Raw genomic sequence first — 6000 nt, forward strand, 5'->3', positions numbered from 1 at the left:
TATCATTTGTAAATTAAACTTCAATAAAGATGATTTCCAAAAAAGTGGGCAGAAGCTGTTCCCAAATTGTGGTCCAAAGAAAAACAGCATTATAGGCTAAATGTTTGTGTCCCCACCAAATTTCATATATTGAAGCCCAAGCCCCCAGTATGATAATATTTGGGGGTGTGGCTTTTGAGAGGTAATTATACTTAGATTAGGTCATGAGGGTAGGACCCCCCCCCCCATGGAATTAGTGCCCTTAGGAAAAGAGGAAGAAAGAGAGAGATTTCTTTCTCTCTCCAGGAGAGCACATCAAGGAAATGCCACGTGAGGACACAGCAAGAAGGAGGCTTTCTACACTCCAGGAACCTCACCAGGAATTGAATCTGCTGGAGTCTTGATCTTGGACTTCTCAGCCTCCAGAACTATGAAGAATAAATTTCTGTTGTTTGAGTCACCCAGTCTACGGTATTTTGATATAGCGACCCAAACTGACTAAGATAACTGGACTCTTAGTGAGATGTTAATCAGTACTTCAAGAACAATAGATCTTCTAGTTCTAGAAGCTTGGGTAATGTTGTGCCGTAAGTTATTCTCTCAGAACTTCACAATAAACAATAGCACGTTAAAGAATCTAGGAAATACCTTGTTATAACAAAAAAGGAAATAAACCTATTTGAGTTGGGAAAGTTTTTTCCCATCAAAACTATTAATTTCTCCTGGAACTGTTTCCCTGAATAAACTAGTTTGAGAAGTTCTGGTGTTCAACATTCCTCTGAGAAATTTGTCAGCAAGTAAAATGAGATCACTGGGTCTCTCATCTGACTGAAAAGGAAAAAATAAAACTAAGAACATATAATCATGACTTGATTTTTAAATAAACATACAGTAAAAGTTACCTTTTTAAATACAGTTCTATGAATTTTAACCCATGTACAGATTCATGTAACCACCACCACAGTTAAGATACAGGACAGTTATATCATCCCTAAAACTTCCTCATGTTGATAACATCCTTTGTAGTAACATCCTGCTCCCGTGTCTAACCCCAGGCAATCACTGATTTGTTCTCTGTTGCTATAGTTCTGTCTTTTCAAGAATGACATAAAAGTGTAATCATACTGTCTATAATGTTGAGATTAGCTTCTTCCACTCAGCATAAAGTCTTCAGAAACCATCTAAGTTGTAGTGTGTATCAATAGTTCATTCCTTCTTATCGTTGCATAATATTCCACAGTGTCAATGTACCACAGTACATCCATTCACTCACTAAAGGACATTTGGGTTGTTTTGACTCTTGGCAATTATGAATAGAGCTGTAAATATCTGTGTACAGGTTGCTGTGTTTTCATTTTACTACCTAAGAGTGGGATTACTAGGTTTTAGGAAGTTTAACTTTATAAGAAACTGCCAATAGGGACTTCCCTGGCAGTCCAGTGGTTAAGACTCAGCACTTCCAAAGCAGGGGACACAGGTTTGATCCCTGGTCAGGGAATTAAGATCCCACATGCCGTGTGGTGTGGTCAAAAAAAAAAAAGAAAAGAAAAGAAACTGACAATCTGTTTTCCAGAGTGGCTCTACAATGTTTTACTACCACCAGGAGTCCAAAAGAGTTCCAGTTATTCTGCATCATCATCATCATCAGGACTTGGTATGTTTACTCATCCTAATTTTAGATATTCTGATAGATATCCAGTAGTGGTATTAAAAATGTGGCATTATTTTGTGTTTTCCTAGTGGCTAATGATGTTGGATATCTTTTCATGTGACTATTTGCTGTCCACATAACCTGTTTTAGCAAAGTGTCTTTTCAAGTATTCCCACATTTTTTATTGGACTGTTTTCTTTCTCTTGAGTTTTGAGATATCTTATATATTCTGGATATAAGTCCTTTGTAGAACATCTGGAGTGCAAATATTTTCTTTCAATCTGTAAATTCTCTTTTTTATTCTCTGAAAAGTGTCTACCACAGAGGAAAAGGTTTTAATTTTTATGAAGTCTAATGAATATTTTTCTTTTGTGGACTGTGCTTTTGATGCCTTGTCCAGAACTCTTTGTTTAACCCCAGGTCATAAAGATTTTTCCTAGGTTTATTTCTAAAAATTTGTATGATTTTAAGTTTTACATTTAGATTTATGATTCATTTAAATTAATTTTTGCATAGGTGTGAAGTTATGTCAGGGTTCTTCTTTTTTTTTTTTTTTTTTTTTTGCTTGTGGTTGTCTAATTGTTCCAGCATGGTTTGTTGAAAGGTTCCCCTTTCAACATTAAATTGCCTTTGCATCTTTGTCAAAAATAAATCAACTGGGCTTCCCTGGTGGCGCAGTGGTTAAGAATCCACTTGCCAATGCAGGGGACACGGGTTTGGGCCCTGGTCCGGGAAGATCGCACACGCCACGGAGCAACTAAGCCCATGCGCCACAACTACTGAGCCTGCATTCTAGAGCCTGTGAGCCACAACTAGTGAGCCTGAGAGCCACAACTAGTGAGCTCACATGCCACAATTGCTGAAGCCCGTTCACCTAGGGCCCATGCTCTGCAACAAGAGAAACCACCGCAATGAGAAGCCTGCGCACTGCAACGAAGAGTAGCACCCACTCACTGCAACTAGAGAGAGCAGGCACTCAGCAACGAAGACCCAATGCAGCCAAAAATAAAAATAAATAAATTTATAACAAAATGTTATATGTCAATTATATATCAATAAAAAATGTTTTAAATCAGTAAGGTGGAATCAAAGATTTTAAAGATAACTCTCACATATTAAAAAATAATAATAAAAATAGAAGTGAAATCTTATCATTAAAAAAAAAAAGACTAAAATACTTGGGAATAAACTTAACCAAGAAGGCAAAAGACTTGTATACTGAAAACTACAAAGCACTCTGAAAAAAAATTTTAAAGCACAAATAAATGGAAAGACACCCTGTGTTCATGGACCAGTTTCACCTTTTTTTTTTTTAATTTATTTATTTTATTTATTTTTTGGCTGCATTGGGTCTTAGTTGCTGCATGTGGGCCTTCTATAGTTGTGGCGAGCGGGGGCTACTCTTCCTCATGGTGTGCGGGCTTCTCATTGTGGTGGCTTCTCTTGCTGCGGAGCTCAGGCTCTAGGCACGCGGGCTTCGGTAGTTGTGGCGTGCAGGCTTAGTTGCTCCGCGGCATGTGGGATCTTCCCGGACCAGGGCCCGGACCTGTGTCCCCTGCATTGGCAGGCAGATTCTTAACCATTGCGCCACCAGGGAAGCCCCCAGTTTCACTCTAAAGCAGAGTGCCGTTCACATGTGTGTCCTTATCCTTCTTTTCTCCTAACTTAGCATATTATTCCACAATATCAACTTTTTACCCACCTCTTGCACCCATGATTCCTCCCTGTGCCCTAGTTTGAAAATCATTAACAATTGGAATTGCTGTTTAAAGCTGAGGGGTTGCAAACTGCTGCTGGAGGTGGTCAGAGGGAATAATAATCATAACTTAATACTCCTTTTTCCTTATCCTGTGATATAAAGGGTGAAAATGGTCTCCACTTGGGGTACTGTAAAATATAACTGTGCTTTCATCAGACAAAAGTTGGGATTTGGTTGAGAAGGGAGATAAAGGGATTGTTTGGAGTATTTCTGAGTTTGTTGACAACAGAATATCAGTTGAAAGGAAGGGGAGAGGTGTTGTCAGGAGGAAGTTTCAAGGAGATACAGGCCTGAGCTGGAGGCACAAGAACAATTAGACTGAACTAGATAGGGAGGAAAAAGTGGTGAAAGGTAAACTGGAGGGTTCTCAGTGACATTTTAGTTCCTGTAACTTGCCTCTCCTCCCTTCTGGGACTGCCTGATGAGAGATTATATTATCAAAAATCAAATAGATAAGCAAGAATTTATTGCCAGTTTTATTAACACCAGGGCAAGTACCCTATATCTCAATGGTAAAAGATGGATAAGAAGATACAGTTAAGTTTTAAGTTGAAGGGAGATCTCTTACTCTGGAGATCTTACGGGAGGGAAGGGCAGGTAGAGGGTGGGATACTGCACGGAGCACACATCTAATCACTAACCCAACCAGCAACAAAGATTAGAAGGGGCAGGCCTACTGCATCTACCCAGTCTTCTGCTTGTTGTGAAGACACTGTCCAATTTATCTAACTTTTGTTTAAATCCAACAGCGTGTCAGAAAGCCAAGAGACTATGCCACCAAACGGCATTGATTTAGCACAGTGACTTCGACTCCACTGAGTCAGGCTTGCAACTCTCCCTCCTACGGAGAGGAATGAGTATGGGGTGGAAAAAAAGGAAGGCCAGAAGGACTCACTTCAAACCTCCTGGGAAGTATGGAGTGGAGATAAGACCTAAGATTTGTAGTGAGATTGGTATTTCGAGCCAAGGACCAGGAGTCCATGACGAGATAACAGCCGGTTAGTTAGAAGGCAAGAACGAGATGCTGTCTGAATTGTTTAGGAGACAGTCACTAAATGAGAGCCACCAGGCTTTCATTTATGACGTGTCTCATTTGTTGCCTCGATCCAAAGGACATAGAAAATGACCAAAACTGGGGCTTAGACATTCACTTGAATTTCCTAAAGACCCAATGGCTGAGCTCTAGTCATATCAACAGTGCCCCACTAAACACCCAAACCTTTCACCTTTTTTGTTTCTCTGCCTCCCCACTCCCTAGGCTGAAACCCTGTGTGAGCATTAACAGGCAGTAGGGTCCTGGTTTAGCTCCCCCAGACTTTGCTTAAGGGACTCCCTCAGCTACCTCCCCATATTCTCACAGATCCGTTTCAGACGATCTATTGAGAAAGGTTAGGAAAGAGACTTGTTCTAGCTTCAGTGGAGGGGGTCACAAGTTCATATCCATTTATGCCTCCAATAATTCTATTTGTTGCCTTTGCATTGTGTTCCAAGATAATGAATGCCTCCATAGTAACAAAAGTCTGAAAATAAACTGTTACCTTGATTTTCACATGTTCAAAGAAAAAATCCCTCAAAGGCAACCAAACCAGAAGCCTCAGCAGTGAATATGCAATAACGGCTACAAGGTGAACAGTGCTTTTTATTCCATTTTCTAAGCAACACCACTGATTGATTCTCTTGGAAAGGAATTTAGATTGGATTAGGTGATCTTTTTTTTTTTCTTCAGTTGTATAGCTTGTTATTAGCAAATAGAACATGCAGTTGCTTTTGAACAATGCAGGTGATAGGTGACTTTAAAGGAGATTTATTATATTGTGATACAAATGCTTTATAAATGCAATTTTATTTTAAAACTTCCACCTTTTCCTTTTCTCTGGTTACAACTGTCAAAGTATTCTGAAAGCAGAAAGAGCGTGCATACCTGGAAAAAAATATAACAAAATATTCCAGATATAATAAACACTTTATAGGCTGAATTCAAAGGACTGCTGTTGCTGTACTTTTTTTTTTTTTTTTAACCAATCACCTTTTCACTGTGCACAACATACTTCAGGGACAACCCCACTTACACTGTGTGAAACCAGAAAACCTTAGCAATGAAATAAAATTAGGAAAGACTATATCTATCAATCATGAGGAAATTGAGTTCTGGCAACTGGAACTTAAGTTCTGGCAACCTTGGGGGTTCAAGATTCCTAGTGTTCAGCAGTGATATCTTCGTAAGGGTCCAACTGGACCCCCATATAGAACACAGGTATGTGCAAACACAGTCCTGTAAACTCAGAACTTCAATGAGCTCAGCTTAAGTCCTGAAAGGACAGCTCCCTAAACATCTATACTGGCTTGATTGGGTATAATTTTTAAAATGAAATATTTTTATTTCAATTTTCTGGACCCTGTGATTGTGGTTTTAGAGAGCCAATAAATAGCACTCCGCTCTTCCATACCCCAATAGATGCAGGAATCTGACAGAGATCAAAGCATAATCTTTATTATTGATAAAAGGTAGAAGGAAGATGTGGCTTAAATGTTCAGCCTCAATAGATTTCCTAACACTTTGTCACTGTATTAAACTTTGACCCTCTAATTGGTCAAAGGATGGAAACTGTCA

Source organism: Eschrichtius robustus, chromosome 8 (assembly GCF_028021215.1).
Source record: "Eschrichtius robustus isolate mEscRob2 chromosome 8, mEscRob2.pri, whole genome shotgun sequence".
NCBI lineage: Eukaryota > Metazoa > Chordata > Mammalia > Artiodactyla > Eschrichtiidae > Eschrichtius > Eschrichtius robustus.